General features: G+C 42.8%; 1 non-coding gene across 1 annotated transcript; it reads right to left on the reverse strand.

Moving 5' to 3' along the window:
• Positions 1–9,517: 9,517 nt before the first annotated feature.
• On the reverse strand, positions 9,518–9,590 carry TRNAR-UCG (transfer RNA arginine (anticodon UCG)). The gene has a single exon. It is a non-coding gene; the product is annotated as a tRNA-Arg (tRNA).
• Between the last annotated feature and the right edge of the window lie 410 nt (positions 9,591–10,000).

The raw sequence follows: 10,000 nt of genomic DNA on the forward strand, positions 1-10,000 counted from the left end.
CCAAATATTTCTGCTGACATTGCAGGATTCTCTTATGGATCCACCCACTTATGACATCATGTATGATGACGTTGTCTAGTTACGCCTATTCTAGTTACGCATGCATAGTTTATTTTTCTTATCAGTTGATACGCCTACTGCATCTGTTTCACTGTAATGCCTTTTCTATAAAAATGATTACCTGTCAATAATATATGCCCTTCCTTCCTGAACTTTCGTGGTGATGGAATAGAACGCCAACAATTCAAATTGTGTTCCTTTGTATAGGAATAAAGCCTTTTTAAACCTCTAATACCACGGATTCTGCCTCTCATTTTACTGAGTTATTCTTAATAGACTTTACCGCATAAAAAATAGTACCGGTAACGAAATATTTACCACATAAATTGGCGCCCGAACAGGGACACTTTCTCATCTCACGCGCCGGCGGTGCGTTGCAGGCCCGGTCTCCTGCCACAGCTGAACGGACAAAAACGCGTATCTGCAGGATTTCCTGTATCTCCCTCCGGCCAAGCGGGGACGACTGAGGCTGCGATCAACACCCAGACGAGGCGGTGAGAAGTGCGAAGTATCCCGACCAGAGCCTAGCTGAGAGAGCAAGATCCGAGGTATACAGAGACCCGCCAGGTTCCGAAGTTTCGAGTCCAGTCCGGTCCAGTCCAGTTTCAGTTCCGTTCCGAGGCCTTCCGTTCCGAGCTACCCGGTGAGTACTATTACCGGGGAGGCATTTAACGTGCACATAGTCTGTGCCGGTCAAGACGGGTTTGGGTACACAAATCCGGTCTGCACTGTTTTAGCAGTGTATCTGTACTGTTTAGCAGTATATATAGTATGTTTTGCATATAAATAAGTATAAATAAGTATTATCTAGTGTCAGTATAATGTCAGTAACTAGTTTTCTATTAGTTATCATTGTTCCTAAAACTGTTAAGTGTTAAATGTTTTAAATACGTTCTATATACTGTGGTGTGAATGACTGTTCATTATTGTGTTTTCTTGTATAAAGTGTGTTCTAGTAATAAGGTTTAAAAATGCCGCTCTTTTCGAAACTAAGACAGATCAAAACTAGAAAAGGGGTACTCGAAGAAGCCGTTCCCATCCCACCTAGGGACACTCCAGGGTACTTTATGTATCATAAGCATGGCCTAGATGCCGTATTATTTCTTGATTTATGGGTGGACTACACCAAAGAATTACCAGAGAGTCAGAGATGGCCCGCAGCGGGGACCTGGGATGCAGATTGCATCATGAGAGTAGAAGAAGAATTATGGAAAAAGAAAGCCAGACAGTCGCAGAAAGATGCCATTGAATTATGGCGTAAAGAATCATATAGACGCACGGAAAAAGCACTCAGACAGGAAGATAAGAGTAAGGAGAATTCAAATAAAGTCCGAGAAAATCTGTTAATTGAGGAAGGTACCCGAGTAAAATCAGAACAAATAGATAGACAAAGAAACGCCCTTATGAATGGTATGTATCCACTTTTGGCCGAAGGGTTACCTAAGGCTACTCCGGAAATACCAAAAGACTTGCCACCTTCATTGTTTCCGATAAAAGCACATCCCAAGGGGCATCCTAGAACGGCACAAGATGTTTTCCTTTCCTCTTATTTAGATGACGCAGCTCCCGAGTATACTAATACCGTACCACATAGACCGCTTGCCGATGATGCTCATCGCCAAGACTCTCCGTCTGTACCTCCACAACAACAAGCTTCGACACACATTCCGACAAGCACATCTGTTTCTACAGCTTTTCCCGCAACGACGGTTGCTGTCTCACCCTCAACAAATCCTTTCACGTCCAGCACCCCAGACGGTGCTATAGGAGGTACGACAGACATTTTTTCTACGCCACCCAGAGGAGATAAATTTTCCCTTAGAGAATTAGCACACCAACGTACGCCCAAACTAGCAACCCCCGACATGCTCAAGGAACTTCTAGTAGATTGTAGATATGATCCTGTACCCGGTAAACGGGACGAAATGCTGCTGTCATCATTACGTATTAGACGAGCTGCAATATATTTAACGAAGCTACCAGGAATGGCTACACATTTAGAAAATATATATCACTTTGTCCAGTCAGGACGAGGTCCTGAAAGTATTAGCAGAGCCATGGAGTACCAGAAAGCGGAGGTACAGGGACAACTGTTACGTTTCCTCATAAACTGTGTAATCAGAAATCAAGACCGGCCTGGGGTAAATCCGGAAGAAATGCAAAAACTTGTCACTTGGGGTAAGAATATATCAGAAGGGAGACATGATAAACTGTTATGTATCCCTGTTACAAGTCAAGAATAGAGTATTGAAATTCGAAAGTACCTGGCAAGGTAATACCCCATCACAGATGCTACAGATGTTACAATATCACCACAATAGAATTAGAGAAGAACAAGAACACGAACAAAGACGTATGAAAGATACAAAGATGAAAATGCTTGTTGCACAGTCAGTTCCAGCCGATAGTCACCAAAAGGGTGATTCCGCAAGTCCTGCGAAAGGGACATGCAACTACTGTAAACAACCAGGTCATTATATACACGATTGTCCAGTCCTGAAACATAATATTGCCACAGGTAGAACACATGAGAGACCACGTCCACCCAGACAGGATCAGAATCAACAACTAATGCCTCAGCAGGCACAACCTAGGTTAGCTCCGCAACAATTAGCTCCGCAACAGGCAGCTCCACAACAGATCGTAGCACCACCACAAGCACAGCCTGTTGCTGCAACTCAAGCAACAACACAACAAATGTACCAGTATGCACAAGCAGATTATCCCGATTATCAGCGATACTCATGAGATAGCCTAGAGAGGGAAGTTGGCTTACCCCTTATAGAGGTTCCTGTAGACCAAGAGGGACCTTATGTACATAGTGAACTATTAGGGGAAGACAGAAAGTTTTTACTTGATACAGGGGCAAGCAGAACAACTATAAGACGCAGTGAAGTTCCAGGGGCACCCCTCTCAGGCTCACAAAATATTTCCCTTGGATTCTCAGGAAAACCGATAATAAATGACGTAACACAACCTCTTCCACTTACAGTCGGTCCATTGACACGTACTACAGATTTATTGCTTACTAAATCATGTCCAGAAAACGTGTTAGGTATAAAAACATTGAAAGCTCTAGGAGCCATAATATGTTGCTCTCCGGAAGGAGTACGACTATTTTTACGTGACTTTAAAGGTCACTACGTATCCAGAGACATGGATCACCGACTGCAGAATTTACCTACACATCTGTGGGCACAAGGCCCAACTGATGTTGGTTGCATGAACATTACACCATATCGAGTTACACTGAAATCAGGAGTGGTACTACCACGAATGCGACAATACAAGTTACCACCAGATGCTGTAGTGGCTTTACTGCAAATCATTGACAAGCTTATTGCCCAAGGAGTGGTTGTCAAAACTGACTCCAATGTATGTAATTCCCCGATAATTCCGATTCTTAAAAGAACGGATCCAAAAGCACCACCAGTATATCGATTGGTTATTGATCTGCGCAAATTAAATAAATGTATTGTACCACAATACCCTGTGGTCCCAGATATCTCCTCATTACTCACAGCTATTGACTCAGAAGCAACGTTTTTCACTGTAATTGATCTCAAGAATGCTTTCTTTAGTGTCCCAATTGATCCAGAAAGTCAATACTTATTCGGTTTTAGTTTAAATGGACGAAGTTTTAAATTCACACGCGCACCTCAAGGATTTACAGAAAGCCCCAGCATCTATAGCCTAGCACTGAAACGAGAACTTGACAGTATCGACATGCCAGTTAACACTGCCTTGCTTCAATATGTCGATGATCTGCTGATCACCGCCCGAAGCGAACATGAATGTGAAAAAGCGGCACTGACGGTTTTAAAATTTCTGGCCGACAAGGGGCACAAGGTGTCCCCTTCCAAGCTGCAATTCTGTGTCCAGCGAGTTGTTTATCTTGGGCACTCGCTGTCCAAGGAGGGAAGGCAGCTTACACCCGCCCGCATCCAGTTAATTGCTAACATGCCACCACCCAAGACACAAAAGGAGGTGCGGGCTTTTATAGGCCTCACTTCATACTGTAGGCAGTGGATCCCTCAATATGCATTTATAGCAAAACCACTCATCCAGTTGACAACACAGGAGGCAGCCAAATCGACTGTCTTCCCTTGGACTCCAGAACATACACATGCCTTTGAAAGCTTAAAGAAAGCTTTATGTCAAGCACCTGTCCTAGCAACACCATGTTACAGTAAACAGTTTACACTCTTTGTTACAGAACGCGAAGGTACTGCTTTGTCAGTACTCACTCAGGAACAAGCAGGATCACACAAGCCATGTGCTTATTTCTCTAGTACATTAGATCCAGTAGCTCAGGCACTTCCAGCGTGCCTGAAATCAGTGGCAGCAACAGCTTTAGCAATCAGACAAAGCGATGCCATAGTGTTAGGACATCAATTAACAGTACAAGTACCACACGCAGTAGAGGTTCTCTTGAACCGCACACAAACACAACACTTGACTATAGCAACACTCACCGGTTACGAATTAACATTGTTTCAGCCACACATAGAAATCAGACGTTGTAATACGTTAAATCCTGCCACACTGTTACCAGTAGGCGGAACAGATCCATTTGCACATGATTGTGTCGAAGTCATTACTATCACGACGAAACCCAGACAAGACTTGACAGATATCCCTTTGACAGATCCAGACTTGACATTATATGTAGATGGGTCATGTATTAGAACAAGTACAGGAGAGTTAGTGGCCGCTTACGCAGTCACAACAGACACTGAAGTTATTGAAACAAATTGTATTAACACTTTGTCAGCTCAAGCAGCAGAGCTCATCGTTCTGACACAAGCCTGTATTCAAGCCACAAATAAAAAAGTCAACATATACACAGATTCACGTTATGCATTCGGAGTCGTCCATGACTTCGGCGTACTGTGGCGAGAGAGAGGTTATTTAACTTCTCACGGTGCCCACATCCAACACGGACCCCTCATTCAAACCCTATTAGACGCGATTCATTTACCTACTGCAATATCGATTATGAAATGCAAAGCCCACACAAAAGTTACCGATATCATTTCTCAGGGTAATGACCTAGCTGACAGAACAGCTAAACAGACTGCTCAGAATCAGACTCACACAACTGACATGACAAAGACAATAGTCCCGACACCAACACATTGCATGACAGTTAAGGATCCCGCTCTTGATTTAATTGACATACAGACACATGCTACACCAGAAGAAATAAAGAAATGGACTGAATTAGGAGGGATCCCAACAGATCAAGGATGGATGACGAAGGAAAAATCTATATGGTTTCTTCCCGACTCAATGGTCCAAGTCATCATTAACACTATACATAGTCCAGCGCACCTAGGAGAAAAAGCTATGCTAGACAGCATTCAACACATTTGGTTCAACAAACACTTGCGAGCCGCAGCGAAACAAAAAGTTCGTACCTGTATGATATGTTGTCAGTTTAATCCAGGTAAAAGCATCCCCGTAGAACAGGGTGGATTCCAAACTCCCGATCATGCTTTTGAAGTCCTCCAGATGGATTATATCCAGATGGAACGATGTCGAGGATTCAAATATGTTCTCGTAGTTGTCTGTGCTCTTTCCCGTTGGACAGAAGCATACCCGGTTTCAGATTACACTGCCCCGACTACTGCCAAACAGTTAGTTCGAGAATTCTTCCCACGGTACGGTTTACCACGTGTTGTCTACTCAGATAACGGCCAGCCGTTCTCGTCCGAACTAATGAAACACCTTTCCCTTCTATTAGGATACCAATGGAAATTCCATTGTGTCCGACATCCCGAGGCGGCAGGTCTCGTGGAACGCCATAATCAAACTCTGAAAATTAGATTGTCCAAAATATGTAGAGAGAAAGGAGTCGATTGGATAGTAGCCTTACCAGTTGCGCTCTTTTACATGAGAATGGTAGCACATTCTCGAACAGGGCTATCCCCGTATGAGGTGATCTTCGGTAGACCACCAAATATGTGGGGGACGCCTATACCTCGTAAAATCACTGATGTTGACTGTAATATGCTGACAGATTACCTGGCTTCCTTGATGTCTGCACTACAATCTTGTCGTTCACAGGTATCCGCAGCTTTTCCCGACAATACTGAGGTGAAACCCCATGACGTGGTTCCTGGGGACTTGGTGTTGGTCAGGAATTTTGACCGGAAGACCCAACTGGATCCTAGGTGGAAGTCACCGAAGTTAGTTCTACTTACCACAAGGACAGCTGTGAAAATCGAGGGAAGAAAAGGGTGGTTGCACTCGAGTCATATCAAGAAATTTTATGGACTACCACCCAGTATAGAGACTCAACCCTATATTCCCTCACAGACAGACTCAAAGCTCCCTTTGGTTGAACAATCGAACTCAGAACTGTATAAACTAAAATTGAGGTCCAGTAAGTCAGACAATTTGATTGTTTAAGTCCTCTCCAAGGTGAATCGGTTGAATTTGTCTCTGACATGTATCCTCTGGACCGGAATAGAGAAAGAAATAATCAAATGCTGCTCAAGAAGCATGCGTATTGTAAATCATTTCGTAGTCATTGTACAGTAACATTATTAATTTTGTTTTTTCTAAGTCTTTTGATCATCATTGTCAGCGTCCTATTGCATATGTATTACCCTATTCCTGAGCATGCTTATAATATAACTGCAGAACATTCTTTTAGTGAATTACCTCCACATGAATTGTCTTATAGATTTGCGCTGCGCAACAACACATTCATTAGTATGTTACATCATTCCCATCAAACCAGCAATGCCACAAATTGTTGGATATGTGGCCGACTCCCTCCCTATCAGAACTATAAGGGAGTTTTGCCTCTCTTTCCCTATCCGTTCACACACAATGGCTCCTGTGGAGCATGGTTTAGTTTGATTAATTCCCTAGATTCGAATTCCGCAGTTTATCAAGACAACTGGGTATGGGGAAACCTGAACTTAGTTTTGCTTAAAGTCTGCTACCCTAACAAGGAGGGACTTCCCAAAAGAACAGGAACTGATCTAGAAAATGAAGTATATGGATTAGGTAATTTTATACTTAACCTTATGATCCTGAACGTTGAATCTGAAGCTACACCAATATTGCCCGCCATGTCAGTATTCCCAGTAAAGGGGGAATTATGTATAAGAAAGAATGGCTCCATACACATGGGCCATAGTAAATGCACCACTGTAATAAAATTCAGTGATCAAGGCAAGTCTACATTTAGAGCTTCTCGTCATTCCTACTTTATATGTGGCCAGACCGCATATATACGTCTACCTTTAGATTGGGATGGTACCTGTTACATAGCATTCCTCCTACCACCTGTTTTCCTAGCTCCTCCTGATTATCACAGAAATACCCATTTAGTACACAATAGACAGCAGAGAGATCTCCCAATTGTTGATTACACTGAAACAGCATGGGAAAAATACACAGATTTCAATAAAGGTTTCTTCCCTTATATAGGTACAGTCACTAATAGTAAGCTAATACGTAGATTAACCAGAACCCTTGAAGCAGTAGTGAACGAAACTATTTCCGCCTTAGGCAATTTAACAGAAGAGCAGTCTGCTATGCGGATTGTTGTGCTTCAAAATCGTCTTGTCCTCGACGTCATCCTAGCCGATAGGGGCGGAGCTTGTAGGGTCATCGGATCAAGTTGCTGCATTTTCATACCAGAAAATTCGCCGTCAGTATATAAAGCCATAACTCGCCTTCATAAGATTGTAAGCCAGATACACCAGAGTCCAGGCACCTGGACTTGGTCCGGTTGGTTCTGGGGCGTGTTGTCAGCCTGGGGATGGAGAATGCTCTCCTTCCTAGGTATTGGCTTTCTCATACTATTCAGTTGCTGCTTATGTCTACAATGTGGGCCAGCGATTTGTGGTCTGTGTGCCACCTCGTGTATCCCACATCCAAGTTTTCGCTCAAGATCCCGGAAGAAGAAAGAAGAACAAATGATGCTATATGAACAGATCGATGGATTGATGAAGATCGATATCTCTTAAGGGTCCGAAGGGGACAAGGAGGGAATGAGGAAATATGAATTTTGTGATCAGTTATGTCCCCTATCGTAGACCCCAACGGCTCCATGTACATGCTATAAGTACATGTATGTTCCCTCCTACTCCAGTTTTGAAGACGCAAATATATGTGCGTCCACCGTCAACATGTCCTCTTTCAGATCCACTATGAATGGGTCAGATATTCCTTTTCTAAGTATGAAAGGCCACCGACTTTATGTGGTTCACTTTCCACATTTTATAGATTCAGGCGAGTAGGCCCGAATTCTGTCATCAAGCCTTTTCCTGTCTTCTGCCTCTGAAAGCTCCAGTCTGAGCCTGCATCTGTGACCATGAACTTTGTCTTACTCCCTGCGCGGCTAACGGTGCCTGATCCAGCCCGTAGCCTGCCAAAAAACTGTATTTCACCTTCAAGATTATCTCCTCCGCCCCTCATCCGACGCATTCCTGTCTAGTAGTTTAGGTAAACATTCCTCCAGCTACCGTGCAAAGGGGCCAGGCCTCGCTGTCCTCATGCAAGTAATTCATAGCCCTGTTACCATGGAATATTCCTACCCCCTCGCATCTATTGTAGACACTTAGACGCTTGTACACGCACTAGTCAGTATAGTCAGTATAGAATAAGATTCTATACTAAGAGACCTCTCTTTTTGGATAACACAGTTCTTTAAACATAGGATATTAGATATGATTTGGGATTAGGTTGACATAACCCCAGACTTTTGTCTCCACATGTAGAGCTAAATGTCAAGTCCCTTTCTCCCTCTAGTTGCACGTCAATCACACGTCATGCGGCTGCGCACGCATCTCTGCCAAATATTTCTGCTGACATTGCAGGATTCTCTTATGGATCCACCCACTTATGACATCATGTATGATGACGTTGTCTAGTTACGCCTATTCTAGTTACGCATGCATAGTTTATTTTTCTTATCAGTTGATACGCCTACTGCATCTGTTTCACTGTAATGCCTTTTCTATAAAAATGATTACCTGTCAATAATATATGCCCTTCCTTCCTGAACTTTCGTGGTGATGGAATAGAACGCCAACAATTCGAATTGTGTTCCTTTGTATAGGAATAAAGCCTTTTTAAACCTCTAATACCACGGATTCTGCCTCTCATTTTACTGAGTTATTCTTAATAGACTTTACCGCATAAAAAATAGTACCGGTAACGAAATATTTACCAAATATTTACTTAAGCTAAAAACCCATTCTGTCACGTCAAAATTCTGCAAACCTATTACATATTCAGTGCGTCGGCATAGAAGCACTTTTTAATGCCACTAAAATGCACAAGTAGTTAGACTGAAGATGCAACCTGAATGAGATTACAGTATGTACTCCACTTTATTAATGATTAGTAATGAGAAAGTGAGGACTACAAGAGTATTGGAAAAGACTTTTTCCACTCTGAATGTAAAGCAGATTGTGTGACCATTGGCCAAAAACGACCACGAAGGGACTCGAACCCTCAATCTTCTGATCCGAAGTCAGACGCCTTATCCATTAGGCCACGCGGTCATCCATCCACCTGAGATGATTTTTATCATGTAGGTGGTATGCATGGAGAACATATTATTGAAAGGTATTCAGGTTTACGTCCCATAGTGTTCTTTCAGCTCTTTTCGCTGGAAGCACTTTTTTGGAATCTATATATTGAGAATTTTATGAGTACGATATGCTTTTGTTTTCCTTTTTCCATACAAACCTCTTTCCTCATGAGTTTAAAGCTCATTTGTATGCTCTACATAGCTCTGGACGTTTCCAGACGTGGAGTGAAACTGTTTTGAAAGTAGGACAAATTGCTCCTTCCTGCATATGCTAATTTTTCACACTCACATAGGTTGTATAAGTTTTATGAATCCTGGCTTGACCTATTCAAGTAGCTGAAAGCCTGTCACCACCTCTAGAAACAAGATTCACACCAATCC

Source organism: Triturus cristatus, chromosome 4_1 (genome assembly GCF_964204655.1).
Source record: "Triturus cristatus chromosome 4_1, aTriCri1.1, whole genome shotgun sequence".
NCBI classification, from domain to species: Eukaryota; Metazoa; Chordata; class Amphibia; order Caudata; family Salamandridae; genus Triturus; species Triturus cristatus.